Source organism: Pinus tabuliformis, chromosome Q (assembly GCF_031772625.1).
Source record: "Pinus tabuliformis cultivar Carrire ecotype Pingquan chromosome Q, CPIR1, whole genome shotgun sequence".
In the NCBI taxonomy this organism is placed as follows: domain Eukaryota; kingdom Viridiplantae; phylum Streptophyta; class Pinopsida; order Pinales; family Pinaceae; genus Pinus; species Pinus tabuliformis.
The window spans coordinates 186,292,168-186,309,797 of NC_142296.1; the positions used below are offsets into that span (position 1 = coordinate 186,292,168).

Genomic DNA, 17,630 nt, shown 5'->3' on the forward strand with positions numbered 1-17,630 from the left:
GGCTCAAGAAAATGCATAAATTGACTAAGTATGGGTTAGAGCTTCTCAATGAGTAGAGAGATAGGTTATTCAATTGCAGGTTGTGCTAGTTGAGCGAAGAAATTGTAATAAGTCCAATTTTTCATGTGAGTTTATTGCATAATCATCTTCCTTGTGAGACTTTGCAGCAGAAGATGATTATTAATCCATTTCAAGCACTTGACCTAGATTAGGGTATCTTCAACTACCACTCCCAAGTTTCTCCTCAACATTGAAATTTTCTTTGGAAGCAGGCATTCATTTTATCCATTATATCATTTTCCATTGCGACAGTCCAACAACACCCCTGTGAGCATATGGTTGACAATCCATGTCATATTTACTGCTACCTTATAAACACTCTTAAATCTTGTGCTTGAGCAATAAGGTCTATGTCTAGGTCAAGAGTAGAACTTCAAATATTTCTTGCAATAATCAACCTTGAGTGAATAGAATGTCGTATCAACATAGACCTTTGTGAGAGTACTCTATTCTAGGTGACGATAGAGTACATCATTTCCTTATTGGAAGTAATTAAACTTTTATCATGGTATAATTTAATTATAAGTATTTAAAATATTATATGCTTACAATCAATTTGATAAAGGGTTATGGGCTTCTTAATTTTTTTGTTGGAATTGTAAATATTTAGATACAAATTTGTATCTAGAATATAATGACCTCAATTCCTTCTGAATGCTATAAGTATCTACTATGTGTATTTTTTTCAAATCGAATAGAAATATGGTCAACTTTTTTTTTGCTAATGAAAATACACACAAACATATTATGTTATATAAGGTTTTTTGTTATTGTTAACAAAATTATTATCAACCATGGTTTATTTAGAAAATAACATATATTAAACTATATAATGAATTATTAATTTGATAACTATTTAATATGGGTTGAAGTTTAGTGATGTTTCTATGGATCATATTATGATGTTGTGGACTATTTAGAAGTCACATCACTAGAAAGTCAAGTTTTCATGTCTCCTTCTTATGTTTATACAAAATAAAATAGAAAATGGATGGGAATATTTAATTCATGGTACTAAAAACGGGGTCACAAATTATCTTAAGTTTACACACAATATATTGACAACATATCCATGTGAGAAGTACTAGAGTAGAGGGATTGGATCGAATAAGCCTTTTTAATATATGAAAATATTAGGCTTCAAGAGTTCATGTGTTGTAGTGATGGATGCATTAAAGAGGGACAATCAAATTAACTCAAACTACTAGAATGGGATATTGATGGGTGGAGGTTAAGTTGTACCTATTACGAGAGCCTCATCTTTAGTATCTCCTTATTTACTATCTCCTTCGTCTATATGCTCTCCTTAGGTGATGGGATTTTTTCACAAAACTATTTTGAGCATTAATATTTTTTGATTGTGTAGTCAACTTGTTTCATTAATAGTATTATATTTCTTGATAAAACAAGTAGAAAAAATCCTATTGTTGTGTTAGGATTCAAAGTAATTCTTTCCTTCCCCTAATATTATTTTTTCACTTAAGGAGGTCAAGCATTTTGAGGATGGCATATTATGTTCTGCTAAGCAATGTGAGTAGTCCTTTTACATAGATTTCCTAGGTAAAGAAGTTTTTTCATATACTGTTAAATATGATCCAAGAGGAAATTATAAATAGATGTGGTTGGATCAATATATTATTTTTCAGCCACATTTTAGGGCGTAATATTTGGAGGAATCAACTTTATGTGTCAATTTTACAACTTCTCCCACCTTGAAAATTTCTGGAGAAAAATCTTAAGGTCCATCTTAAGGCCTTAAATGACCACATTTTTTTTCTCAACCTTATTAAGGAAATAATTGTAGGGAATATGTCAATGAATATGAGATACAAGAGGAGAGAGGTGAATTAGGACCTGTTTCTTTGATACCATCTCAAGTGAGGTTTGTAACTCTCGATCAAATTGTGTTTAGCATTAAAAGATAATATGACTATATACAAGGAGAGGGAGACTATTGGGTTTCATCTCCCAATGCATATTTGTCTTCTATCTTAGTTTATTTTTTGCTATTTAGAATATTTGTATAAGTTTTCCTAATCCCAAAGATCGGGTGTCAACATTTCCAATATTTGTTCTCAATCCAAATTCCTCTTTGGCATGCCTATACTAAGGCTGCAAATGAACCTCATCACATAATTAATATGTGATCTATTCACCTATATGGTCCTCAAATAATTCTAACATCATATTGTCCATAATATTCATCTGGACTTACTATGAGAGTCATGTGCATCAGCTAGTACCTCCTTGGACATAATTGTTTCTCCAAGATATCCTCAATCTTATCAATACACCACTTTAATATTGCTAATGTCTCTCAATTTTTAGTGTTAGGTCATTCAACTACTTCTCACCTTGTCCATTTGTGTTTGAGGCCACTAGTTTCCTCTATTATTGAGTCACAAGGAAGACATTGGTGCACCTACCATCATCATCCTACTCACAATAGGCACCAAGTGTGGGGTTAGGCATGAAAGGATACCCAAATAGTCTAAGTGTTAAATGGTGACTACCTTCTTTAGGAAGAAGAGTTCAAAACTGTAGACAATGTGAGGTTGTGGTATCAATTCTCATTGAAACAATATCAAGATCACCATTATGGTGTGAAAAAGGGAATGGAGAGTATTTGCTTCTTACTTAAGCGGCGATGAAGATAATATATTTTTCGATGTCATTATGAAGTAGGTTCATGAGTCTAAGAACGACTTGGTGGATGGTGAGGAGTAACATACTTATTCTTTCAAGGTATTATGTAAAGCTAGTCCATTTGCAAATTGAAGGACATTTTTGCAAGAACATTTTCTTTTTTACTATAGGAAGCATTGAAATCCCTAGGGACAATATCTATGTCTGGATTTTGGAATCCCTAGGAGGGCTATGATCACTATCTTTCTAGAGGGAATTTCTCCAATTCCTCCAAGCTCATCTCAAAACTAAATGAATCTGGAGAATAATGTGAAACGATTTCTCTTTTCTGCAATCAGATTTTTCTAAGCTTGTCCCTCAATGCCAATCCTATTGGTGTGTTACGATTCAAAGTAACTTTTCCTTCCCCTTATTTAGAGAAGGAAATCTAGTTTAGAAATCTTGTTAAGAGAAAGAAATCTACTTTCGCTACGGAAAGTCGTCAAAGAAGAAGTTAATTTTTTTTACAAAGGAAGTCCAAATACATTATCACATTAGTTTATTGGTTGTCATTTATTAATATGAGAATGCAATTAGGAATGGAAATGGAATCCAAACGAGAGACCATGAAATTAACAAATATTGGACTTGGTGTGAGATCTTTGCCTTATACCCTCATTTTATTATGAGTTTCTCCTACGATATGCACATGCGAAGAGCCTTTTTTGTGATATATTACATGAACTATAGATGATGAAAATCAATGTCACTCATCACTTTATCTAGTTTTTCTTGTGCTAAAAATATCAACATACCATTCCATTTTCTATGCAAAATCATTAGAGAAGTGGGTGGACATGCAAAAGGGCTTTTTTGTGATATATTACATGAACTATAGATGAAGATATTATTAGGATCCCCTAGAGGAACCGTGAAGATGATCCCAAATAATAAGCACAAAACCCTTTGTCAATAGTATCTTCATCCAACATGATATATTTTAGAAAGAAATATAGTTTAGTGAAATAGATATACTTTCACTATGGAAAGGGGTCAAACAAGGAGTTAATTTTTTTTGCAAGAAAATTCTAAATACATTATCACATTAGTTTATTGGTTGTCATTTACTAATATGAGCACGAAATTGAGGAATGGAAATAGAATCCAAATGAGAGACCATGAAATTAACAAACCTTGGACTTGGTGTGAGATCTATGCCTTATACCCTCATTTTCTTAGCAGTTTCTCCTATGAGATGGTGAAAAATGTATCCCAAAATAGACTAAATTAAATTAACACCCAATTTTACACTATTTTAGATATTATATCTTGTACCAAATGGAAGTAGTCCATAGTTATGGCCATCCATATCCCCATTTTATAAAATAAATATCTTAGGTGTGAAGGTACCTCGACTCTTCCATATAGTTAGGTCTTTAAAAATGACCTACATATTTAAATTATTAGTCCTTTAGATATATTATGGCAACCAATCATCAATATTTTATGTTTTTCTATGCAAAATCATTAGAGAAGTGGGTGGACATGGAAAGGGCATTTTTGGTGATATATTACATGAACTATAGATCATGAAAATCGATGTCACTCATTGCTTTATCTAGTTTGTCTTCTGCTAAAAATATCACCATACCATTCCATAGGTGAATATATTATTAAGATCCCCTAGAGGAACCATTAATTAAGATGATCCAAATAATAAGCACAACACCCTTTGTCAAAAGTATCTTCATCCCAACATGATCTCTCACACTACTATGTCATATTGCATATATTTTCTTTACTGATTCTTATGGATCTTATGTTACCCCAAACTTAACACATCCTCCTAATAATATTTTCACTCCCTATATAGAAATATTAATAGTAAATATGCATTAACCTTCGCCATAATAGTAATGGATATAAAAAAATGCAAATGGAAAAAAATCTAATTCTTCTAAATGAGAACCAATTGTAACTCTAACGCCGTTTATATATTTTGCATGATCAATTTTTTTCTTTTGTTTCAAACTCTTTTTCAATTTATCTAAATGTATTTTCCTATATTTTTTCGATAATATTTGCGTATTATCTGAATATTAAATATCCATTAAACTTTTCCATAATAATAATGGATATAAAAAATGCAACCAGAAAAAATCTAATTCTTCTAAATGAAAACCAATTGTAACTCTAACACCCTTCTTATATTTTGCACAATCATAAGGTTTTTGGTTTCAAAGTGTTTTTCAATTCGTCTAAATGTATTTTCCTATCTAGTTGTTCAATAATTTGTGCGTATTATCTTTATATTAAATATCCATTACCCTTTTCTATAATAATAATGGATATAAAAAATGCAACTGGAAAAAATACAATTCTTCTAAATGAAAACTACTTGTAACTGTAACCCCCTTTATATATTTTGCATGACCAAAAATTGTTTTGTTTCAAACTATTTTCCAAATCGTCTAAATGTATTTTCCTATAGTTTTTCAATGATTTTTGTGCAATCTAATTATTCTAAATGAGAAGTAATTGTAACTCTAACACCTTTATATAAATAAATGAGAACCAATTGTAACTCTTACCCCTTTTATATATTTTACACAATAAAAAAATGGTTTTGTTTCAAACCCTTTTTCAAATTGTCTATATGTATTTTCCTATAGTAAAAGTACAATTTTTGCAAATACACACAAGTTTCCCATACCGATTTCGATTTCCTATTCTTTCTGCTCACGCAATTGATTTAGTATTTCCTATTCTTTCTTCTCATGCAATTAATTTAGTATTTCCTATTCTTTCTGCTCACACAATTGATTTAGTAGAGGGAAGCCCATAGCCAAAGGGTGGATTTCGTATTCTTGCTGCCTGCTCAGTTGATTCATCAGAGGGGAGCCCATAACCAAAGGGGAAAATGGAGAGTAATGTGGAGATTTCCAGAAGCCCCAGAAGCCATAGTAACTATTGTCCCTCCTCATCTTGACACCGCTAGTGAGACCACATAATTTTCTCTCAACATCCATGGTGTACACAGTTTGGAACGAAGTGCTCACACAAAAATACCAAAAGCTCAGGTCTCGTGCACTCCTGCTTTCTCCCATTTTTCCTCTTCAAACACGCAGTAAATAACTTAAATATTTCTAAATGTATGCATCAATTACAAGACCAAGATGCCTAGTTAGCCTCCAAATACCTTAAAAAACTAGTTAGGGAACCCTAGCCAACCATTGAAATGTGTTTCAAATCTAGGGTTTTTAGGGTTTGTGGATAAGTGTACTTTGTCGGAGGTTGTTGCCGCTTCCATACCCAATTTGCAGGATTTTTAGATATTAAATCCCTGGCGGTGTTGAAGTAAAAATAAGCGAATCAACTTGAGTAAGTGATCCAGGTGGATATTGGTGGCCACCCGCTAATTCCACTTGGATCCCCTCTAGTGCTTCCTACAGTTTTTTTTTTTCAGTTTCCTTAATTATAGCACAATTAACTATTTTTAGTAGTTTTTCGGGTCCTAAACTTCCGGAGCCGTTTTGAGGCCCTAAACGACGTTTTTTGGGAAATCCACCGCCAACGATTTTTCTAATAAAAATCGTCTTTTCCGTCATATACCTTGGAGAGATCTTTCCAACGGGCTATCATGCACATCAAACGGAGATAGTACGACCAATTCGCGACCCCAGGAAGTGTATGTACCAACTTACCCAAAAACGGGGCCCACAATTTGGCGTTTTATCTTCTAGGGTTAGGTTTCGGAATGTGAAGGGTTTTCCATTGTTTCTCAACAATAAATAAGCCTTCGAGCCTCATTGTAAGACAGTTCAGAGGCATGTAGCCATCACATCTCTTCTCAGAGATAAGCTACCATCGCCCTAGTTGGTTTCTTTCCATTTCTGTTTGTAAGCATATTTCAGTATTTTATAGTAATGAATTGAGGTATTATTTCCGCTGCATATCTGTCTTTATGGTTATCTCTGTATTTTATTGCGTTCTTGTTTAAATCCGGATCAGTGGTATTAGAGCGGTCTGCTTTTCTTCTCTGTTTTTCTTTGCATGTCCGCAACGAGGTCGGGATATAAGGAGTTAGGGCTTGAACTAGTTGAACCTTTGCAAAACCAACCTCGCAAATCCCGACGGCCTCCCAGGGTGGATGAAAAGAAAGACGAGGGGGCAGGAGATCCTATCAAAATCTTTCTCGAAGAAGCCCTTGAGTGACAAAGGAACGCGATGATGGACAACTTTTCCCAAATCCTTCAGCGGTTACCCAGGGGCGACGCATCGGCTTCCAACAGCAACTCTGGAAATGCCACACCATTTAAGGTACAAGTTAATTTTGAAATCCCCATATTCGAGGTTCAGATAAACGCAGATGCCATCGATAAATGGTTAAATGTGCTAGAGGGTTATTTTTCTGTTCACAATTTTTCCAGACGGGAAAAGATTATTTTCGCTCTTCTCAAAGCAGCCCCCCACGTCAAGGATTGGTGGGAAACCTACTGCGAACAGAAAGATGAAAGTACAAGCTCACTATTTTCAGTCGCACCGACTTGGAATTCATTCCGAGATGCCATCAAGGAGCAGTACTACCCTGTCGGAAGCTATGAGGATCAATACATAAAGTGGACCACGCTACGGTAGGGAAGGGACCAAGACGTACCAGAGTTTACCAATATTTTCCATACCCTTCACACAAAGTTGGGTATCAAGGATACAGAGCAGCATTTGGTACTAAAATACCGTGACTGCCTGCACAAGTACATCCAAGAAGAAGTATAATTTCTCAACATCTCCTCGCTCAGCATGGCATATCGATATGCCGTCAAGGTCGAGCAAAAGTTTAAACAGAAGAAGCGAGAATTTGGGTCTACGAATCCGAAACAAGGGAAAGGTGCCCCCAAACCGCAAAACAAAGGACAAAGCCAAGGCAGAGCGGCCCAAGACAACCCACCAAAGCTGCAAGCAAAGAATAGCGTCGCGAAGCCGAAAAAGGACACCGGAAAGTGGTGTGAGTTCCATAAGAGCTCCACTCACAGCACAAGTGAGTGTCGGGCCAAGCAGTCACTGGTGGCCGAGCTAAAGGTTTCAGAATCAGATGCATGCTCTGACTCTGAGTTAGAACTCAATAATGGGAATGACAAAGGGAAGCAGATTATTGATGCGGAGCCCAACGCCACTGTTTCCACCACGAAGATCCAGAAGGAGGAACTTGAAGATCCAGAGGAGGAGGAGCATCTCTTCCACTCCCAGATGTGGGTAAAGGGCTCCCCGCTACAGTTCATTGTCGACAACGGGAGCCAAAAGAACCTCATTTCAGCAGAGGTCGTGAAACGGCTAGGCTTACCGACCACAGCGCATCCACAACCATACACCATTGGGTGGCTGCACCAAGGACGGGATCTTCGTGTGAGCCAACGGTGTCGCCTTCCGTACAACATCAAGCCCTTCACGGATGATGTATTGTGTGACATTGCACCCCTTGAAGTTTATGATGTGTTATTAGGACAACCATACTTGTGGAAGCGACATGCTGTGTATGAGTCAAGGCCCCGTGCTGTTATTATTACTTTGGGAAATAAGTTGTACAGGATACCAGAGGTAGCACCGCCTACCGCCATCTCTTCGGTTACTGCAAAACAATGCAGTAAGCTCATTTCCAAAACCAGGAAGTTTGTTTTCCTGATGATACGCCCTCAAGAAAAGAAGAAGACGGTGGCCACGACCTCGAGATAGGGCCCCTCCGCACGACAACTACAGATGGACAAGGTCGTGGAGGAGTATGAGGACATCTTCACCTCCCCTGCAGGGGTTCCTCTGCACTGTCAGGTCAAGCACTCCATTGATCTAACCCCAGGTTCGCCGCTGCCCAATGGACCAATCTATCGGCACTCTGTTATGGAGAACGATGAAATCAAGAGGCAGATTCAGGAGCTGATGCAAAAAGGTGACATATGTCCGAGTTCATCGCCCTGTGGGAGCCCGATCGTGCTGGTACAAAAGAAGGATGGGACTTGGAGACTCTGTATTGACTATCGGGTGCTGAACAAGATCACTATCCATAATAGGTACCCAATGCCACAGATTGATGACCTCCTGGACCAACTAAAGGGGGAAAAATATTTCAGCAAGATCGATTTGAAGTCAGGTTATCACCAGGAACCAATCGAACCCTCTGATGTGTGGAAGACTGCCTTCAAAGCCAAGGAGGGCCTTTTCGAATGGTTGGTTATGCCTTTCGGATTGAAGAATGCTCCTGTAACCTTCATGAGGCTAATGGATGACATATTGTGGCCATTCACCAACTCATGTGTAGTGGTATACTTGGATGACATCTTGATCTTTAGCAAGACTTGGGAAGAGCACCTCCACCACATCCGACAGGTTCTCCAAACACTGCGACAACACAAGTTATGTGCCAATTTGGAGAAATGCACTTTTGGCATGACCCAGGTTCAATATCTGGGATACATTATTGATGAACAGGGAGTGCATGTGGATCTAGCCAAGATCCAAGTCATTGAGAATTGACCATCTACAACAACTCTGATAGAGCTTCGCAACTTTCTAGGCCTTTCCAACTTCTACCGCAGGTTCGTGTTGGGATTTTCTCATATCACTTGGCCCTTGAGTCAGGTCACTAAGGGAGGAGCGAAAGCAAAAAAAAATTGGTATGAATCTCAACAAAAGGCATTCACAGAGTTGAAAGATCAACTCTGCACAACACCAGTTCTTGCATTACTAGACTTGCAACAACCATTCGAGGTCGAGACAGATGCCTCTGAATATGCTATTGGGGCAGTCCTTACTCAACACGGGCATCCAGTGGCATATCACAGTGAGACACTTTCAGACACAGTTCTCAAGTATCCCACTTATGACAAAGAGATGTATTCCATTGTGCAGGCCTGTCGACAATGGAAGCATTACATTTTGGGGAAGGAAACGATCATCCACACAGACCACCGACCCCTGCAGTTCATACAGACCCAAGGGAAATCGCAAAATGATCACCATCAGAAGTGGTCCACATACCTGCAACAGTTCCATTTGAATATCAAGTATAAGAAGGGCAGCACCAATAATGTCGCAGATTGCCTCAGTTGACCACTGATCATGGCATTAACCACCGTGCTCAACTCTTGTGTGCATGAGACTTCTGATTGGCCACTGCTCTACAAAAGCGACCCGGAATTGGGCCACACATACCAGACACTCTTGGAGGGTCAACATGTTCCAGATTTTCACCTCCAGGACGACCTTTTATGCCACCTGGGTCACCTTTGTGTTCCTTCAAGCGTGCGTGCCAAGATGATCTGGGAAGCACACTATAGTCGGGCCGTTGGGCATTTTGGGGTTGAAAAAACAGTGGCTGTACTGCAGAAATATTTCTATTGGCCGAATCTTCGACAGGATGTCAGGAAGTACATCAGATCATGCATTGCTTGTGCCATTGCCAAACTGACCATCAAGAAGCAAGGCCTCTATACCCTGCTTCCTACCCCTAGTCGACCTTGGGAATCCATCTCCATGGATTACATGTCAGGTCTCCCTTCCACTAGGCATGGAAATGACTGTGTTTTTGTGGTCTTCGACAGGTTCTCGAAGATGGCCATTATGGTGGCCTGCAAGAAGAATATCACAGCAGAAGCCACTGCTAAACTCTTCTTTGAACGAGTATGGGTACACTTTGGGATCCCACAGCCTATCATTTCAGATCGGGACAGCAGGTTCCTCAGTACATTTTTGTCTAGCCTCTGGTCGATGCTGGACACCAAACTCACTAGGTCCACAACCTTCCATCCTCAAACTGATGGCCAGACTGAGGTCGTCAACAGGATGATCGTACACATTCTACGCATGTACAACTCAAAGCATCCACGCACATGGGACGAGAGCCTCCCCTATGTTCAGCACAGCTACAACCGAGCTCTCCACAGCTCGACTGGCCACAACCCTTTTCAGGTGGGATTGGGATTCCAACCACTATGTCCCATCGATGTGGCCATGCCATTTGCAGCTACTCACGCAGATTCTACTCATGTCCAGTCTGAAACAGATAAGGCAAACAGCTTCACTGAGCACATCCAACATATTCGCCAGCAGGTCCATGACATTCTGGAGAAATCAAATGCCAAGTACAAGCAGCGACATGATCAACATCGGGTGCTACACAAGTTTCGAGTGGGCAACAAAGTCTGGTTGCATTTGCAAAAGGAACGCCTTACCGGAGCCTATCGAAAACTTAGACCACTCCGATATGGCCCTTACACCATTACCAAGGCTGTGGGAGACAATGCATTTGAGCTCAGCATTCCCCCATTCTTTGGCCTGCACCCGGTGTTCAATGTCGACGGCCTTCGGCCATACTTTCCACCATTACTAGACACGTCCGACATTGCAGAACAACTCACACCCATAGAATTAAATCCAGCTTGCATGGAACAAGCTGCAACTGATCGGATCATGGACACACAGATCAAGCACACTTGCTAGCAGAATATCCAACTGTATCGAGTTGTCAAAGCAGGACAACTCCTTCACCAGGGCAAGTGGTTCGCCAAGGACCAAGTGCAACAAAAGTTCCCTCATCTCATGGAGGAACTCAACGCAATGGGGACCATTGCTTCCTAAGGGGGGAGGAATGATCCAGGTGGATATTGGTGGCCACCCGCTAATTCCACTTGGATCCCCTCTAGTGCTTCCTACAGTTTTTTTTTTTTCAGTTTCCTTAATTATAGCACAATTTACTATTTTTAGTAGTTTTTCGGGCCCTAAACTTCCAGAGCTGTTTTGAGGCCCTAAACGACATTTTTTGGGAAATCCACCGCAGCGATTTTTTTGATAAAAGACATATTTTTCATCATAGTCCTCGGAGAGATCTTTCCAACGGGCTATCATGCACGTCAGACGGAGATAGTACGACCAATTCGCGACCCCGGGAAGTTGATGTACCAACTTACCCAAAAACGGGGCCCACAATTTCGCATTTCATCTTCTAGGGTTAGGTTTTGGAATGTGAAGGGTTTTCCATTGTTTCTCAACAATAAATAGGCCTTCGAGCCTCATTGTAAGACAGTTCGGAGGCATGTAGCCATCACATATCTTCTCAGAGATAAGCTACCATTGCCCTAGCTGGTTTATTTCCATTTCTATTTGGAAGCATATTTCAGTATTTTACAGTAATGAATTGAGGTATTATTTCCCCTGCATATCTGTCTTCATGGTTATCTCTATATTTTATTTCATTTCTGTTTAAATCCGGATCAATAAGGCCCCTGCATAGGCGGCTAACTGGCATTATATATGATATTATACAAGCCGAGCAACAAAAATCATACCAAAACCATGGTTTCTAGCTGCTAGGTAAGAATATTCCCAACCAAGATCGAATTCTTCCCTATAATTATTGTGAATTCTATTCTCTAGTTTAATCCTTGTGTTTCCTCTCTTTGCCATGGCAAAAATGGCCCCTCCTCACCGTCTCTGCCTGGTGTTGTTGCTAGTCTCTAAGAATTTGGAAATCACTTGTATAGTTCCAATTGATTATTCAGTATACATAGAGCATTTTCTGCAACTAGGATGAAAATCAAATTATGCTTTGTGTACATAGATAGAAATTTTGACTGTAAATAAAGGTTATATCATGATCATGTGAATATGTCTGTAATTTTCCTCCTCCCTCTTTTCTTCAGTAATTTTAGTTCTAGCACATCTCATGCATCCCATGGCAAACAATTCTTATTTGGGTAGACCAATTATTTCTTGTAAGTAGCAGCCAACAGTGGGATGATTCACTGAAGATTGACCTCTACCATTGTTGAGGGTGCATGACAAATTTGCAACCTTGGATTAAATCAAGGGCTTAGGAAAAGAATGGATTGAGAAAAAACCTCTCGTCTCATTCTTCCTTGTTTTTCACCCCTCTCAGTTCTTCCTAGTTTCTCTTCGACTATATATACAGAGCAAGTGTTGCAAAGCCTCCATTACCAAAAAGTCAAAGTCTCTATTTTATGCAATGTCCCTGAAGCCCTTATGTAGCAACACTTTTCTATTTTAAATAATAACAACTCTGAATGCTTTCTTTCAAATCTACAATCTATCTATTGATTAGCTTGCCTTGCAATTTCTTTGTTGTCTGAGATATGCTATAGATCTTTACCATAAGAATTTTCAAAGTACTAGTGTTTTGAGAAGCTAATGCCCAAAGGTTTTGTTAATTTGGTTCCAATGTATTGACATTGCACCTTTTTGTTTTGGGTGTTCAATTTTAATTGATACATTTCGCATGCTATTCATAAGTTATGTGATGTTATTAATTTGTTGATTAATTATATCTAGAGCTCAAGAAACTAAATAGGGAAAATCTTGCTTCAGTTTTACATTGCAGACATCATTGTTCATTTCAGTGAAGGATTTCATTAGAGATAAGACTCTCACAAGTTGAGGGGAGATTTTAGGTATACTAGCCTATCCAATGGAATGACAACGGTCAACCTCTTTATGTTATTAAGGTGGTCAATAGTTTGATAGAAGATCACTTGAATGAAAGAGGAAACCATCTATATTAGGTGGCGATTCTTGATGGTGGACCACGAATGGTAGCATAGGCCCATTTTAAGGCAGTGTATTTGGTACTAGTAAGACATTTAAAATTTCTACATTAATTGATTTTCAACTCGCAACAATCTTCAACTAAAAAAATATGTAAGGGAGTGGAAACTTTCTTTGTAACTATATCTGAAGCCCTTCAATGACACATAATAATAAAATATCTTTTTGAATGCTTTGAAATTTGAGATTTCCTATTTGTTTTGATATAGCATTTCTTGAATTTACCTGATTATTTACTCACCTGATTTTGTACAAGGGCATTGTTTAGTTTCCTTCATATTAGCTTTTACTCCTATGCATTTTTTACTTGCGACATTGTTCTAGTCTTTGACATGATGGTTATTTGTTAATTAGTTGTTTTGTCTCCCTTTGAATGGTTGTCTTTTACTTCTTGTGTGTTGCATGGATCAAGGGAGCCCTCTGTACAATGTTTCATCAATCGAGATAGGGCTACATCTACCTGTCAATTGTTTCTCAATCTAAATACAAGTAAGTTCGGAACTTTCATATTTTTTCCATGATCATAGCCTATAACTATTTTTTTCTCTATGTATGACATAAGGATCCATCAGAAGTTTGCATTCGTCTAGAATGACTATTCTGAATTTTTGATGTTGATGGTAATCTGTATAAGGCCATAAAGTCTCCATGATCGGGAAAATGTGTACTTGAATACTTGAATATTGTCTCTTCTTCTAGGAAAGACTCGATAATAAGAAGGTGAGACTCTTTTCCTGATTTGTGATTAGTTATATGAATTTTTCTTTACACATTATAAAATTTTAATAAGAAGAATATATATAAGGCTTTAATACAAAAAGGGAGGACTGCAAGTGCAGACTCCGCAAGCAAGTCCATAAGTAAAAAAGTGGGTTGCCCTTGACCAAACCACTCTTAAAGAGTCTACATTACTCTCCATTGAAATAACATAAAAAGAGACAAAGAACAACTTTCTGCCTAATGTTTAAACTTGGAGATGAACATCGTTTTAATGTGCCATCCTAGTTTTCTTATCCCTAAAAATCTAGGTTACGCCATTAAAATATGTACTTCTTACCAAATCATGTACCAATAAATGTTTTGTAAGCAAGTAGTCCTTGTAAATGTCCCATATTTTTGTTAGAAAAAGGAAAACATTTTAATGGATGCTTTTGCAAAATTATTTTCTTCCACTTTCAATATTGCCTTATTTCAGCCATCTTGGTAGGGAATGTTGAAAATGTAGCAAGTAAGGTCTTTTGGCTTGTGCCTTAGAAAATGCAGACCTCAAATTGTCTTCTTGAGTTAGACTTCAGTTAAGATGAGTTATTCCAATTTACTGGAATCATCTTCAGGTTTCCATGTGTAGAGTTGGAGTTTCAATTAATTGGAGTCTCCGTCAGTGTGATTACAAAATGGGGTGGTAGTTAGCAGTTAAGTTAGAACAAGTTGGTGTTTAGTATTGATTGAAGGAAGAGCAAGTTAGATCTGTAGCATTGATTGGAGACAGTACAAGTTAACAACTCTAGTGATGATTGGAAGGAGAGAAAGTAACACTCTTAGCTAACTCCCAATTACAACTTGAGTTCTACATTTGGAACTTGGCCTCCTTGCATGTTCGAACTGGGCCTATGAAGGAAGGATGAATGCATAGGGATTAATAGATTATGAATTGGTGAATTACGTTCAACTAGTAGTGGTGATCTGGTGGCGGGTTTGTTACTGAACTGACCGAGCCGATCACTAACTCAGTGAGTTTGGTAATAAACCAGCTGGCTCAATCGAGTCTAAGTTAAACCAACCACACCGACCAATGGTACCTTATAAGTTTTAGTTACTTTACTAAGACTGATATTTTTGCTACGGCTAACTGATATAAATGTGTGGTGGTTTGATCTAGCATAACAATGGTATATTGCATTGTTCTTGAGCACTAGCCTTGGACATTAGGCATTGATACCTTTATTTTGAATCTCAGGTAACTAATCTCATAAGCTCCTTTGCAATTATGAATTGATATATGCATAAGAATAAGCTAGACCAATTCACAAATTTGTTGGCAGTGGCATTTTCATAGTATGGTGACTAGTGATGTTTTATAGTTTACTTTTGTTGTAGAGGACATTTGGAACCTCCTTGGTTATGTGTTTTTTTTTTTATCTCTATATCATGTATGTAATAAATTATAATTAGTAATAACTATGTATTGGATAGCGCACTCGGTGCCATTTTGATATAATGGATATATTCATGAGCCTACTTTGATCATATGTTGTCTTCTCTCTATATTAGTATATTCTAATGCTTTGAGTTTGGAAACATGAATTTTATTCAGGACTTCATTGGTCATGTTGCCTCATTTCCTCAAAAGTGACCCCATGAAGAATAAAATATAATGTGAATGCATTACAAGCAACAACAAAAAAACATCATTTTATTTAAGAAACATGACATGTTCCCCAACACCTACGTGTCTTTACGCCACATGTTGGACAAGTACGCTAACATTTCATAGGGGAGATGGAAGCATTTAGAATGACATATCAAGACAAGGAATCCCTTGATGGGGTGGAGGAGGGCTCAAATATTTATCCATTACCACTAGTAGATTCATAGGTTTGATGTTCTTAGAGATAGGGGGATTAAAAATCCCTATGATCAATGGGGAACTCTAAATTTAGTGTGTGTTAGTCTATAGTAGTTAACTATGAGGCTCTCCTCTCATGTTAATTTATCCTCTTATTGTAAGACGAATTGGAGAACATACATGAATTTTCACATTTTGAATAACAACAGACCTCAAAAATCCATGGCGAAAACAATGTTATGAGTTCATGCCAATCACTTCCTTTGTATTTAGAAAATACAAAGGTGCAAGATGCATTTTCTAATGATATGTGTTTGGAAAACAAGACTGAGTTAGTATTGGCCATCTTGGATCTTAAAGATCCAATGGTAAAGCTGATTGCTTTTGAGGATGATGATGATCCTCTTTAGATGTCATCCTCCACAACAACAAATGTAGACTTTGGATTGGATATCTAGAGGAGGAAGAGGATGGGGAGAGTGCAGTGGAGGTGGTGGTGATCTTGATTATTCTAACATGAACGATGACCATTTGCGAGCTATCAAATTCTTCCATTTATTCTTCTAGAATCCACCCTATTTTGTATTTTCCATTTGTTTCCCATTTACAATATCAGTGCTTATGTAATACATTTTGATTTTGATCACATAAAATGAGATGAGAAAATTATAATTAATGTTCCTTACTACTGACCTCTATTTTTTGATTGAATATTCTAACTTGATGTGCACATCATATAGTAACTAGTTGTAACAATACCTTGTAAATGTCTTTAAAAACTTCGATCTTAATGTCTATATTTAATTTTTGTATTTGTAATTAATTGTGTGTGTATAGAGAGAGAGTGAGAGAGGCCCCCACTTAGGCATTGACAATCTCACTCTTGTCATGAGATTGAATCACATGGTCAAAAGGAGCTGAAGGAAAAAGAAGATTTTGGAGAACACTGAGACAAATAATTTATATGACTTGTCCAAAGATTCTCATTTCAAACTAATCCCACAAAGGTTTCTTCCAAATTTGTTGAGCTTCTGAAAAAGTTAAGTGAACTTCCGATACCAAGGTTAGCCTAGAAACTGCAACCAATTGATTGGGTACTCTAGAATGGGTAAAGGTTCTCATATGGTTGACAAGTACAAAAAAGCATATGAAAAAGTAAAAATCCCAAAATTCATGGAGAAATTCACTCCTAAATAGAAGCCAAGGTTTGATGCCCTAAATGATATCTTGCACCTAGAGGGTTCTGAGAGTATGAAGATGATGGAAACTGATGCACAAGATCTAGGGCAGACAAATATTGATGATTTCAGGGAGATTGGTCTCTATGGCATGATTTTCAACCTATGCTCAAGGTTTCTCTCTTTTAAGCACCTAATCGCTTAGGTAGGCTTTCCTAACAACTCCATGGTGGCAAAGCCTATACAAGAAGTATTCAAATAAAAAATGGCTTCCCACAAAATGTTTGAAAAAATTCCTATGCACAACCATATCAAGCCATTGTGTATATTTGATGTTATATGCCAAGTGTCTGATGGTTTGAGTGCAGGCCATGTATTTGAAGAAATTTTAGACCATCAACCATGGTTTCAAACTATGTTGCATAGGGATGTGGCCCCCCAAGGCAGTGCAACATAGGTTTAGAAACATGACTAAATCACTCTCAAGTAAAACTTTGATGATGTGGATGCATTCTAGAGATTCTATGGTTGATATAAACCTAAAGTTAAATCATATGAAACAGACTCTGGTAGAACAAAAACAACTTCTGTTT

The 17,630-nt window shown here is 37.7% G+C and overlaps 1 pseudogene; it reads left to right on the top strand.

Annotated features, from left to right (window-relative positions):
* LOC149218841 (uncharacterized) overlaps window positions 1-17,630 on the top strand; it is a 185,302-nt pseudogene that overhangs the window by 3,001 nt on the left and 164,671 nt on the right.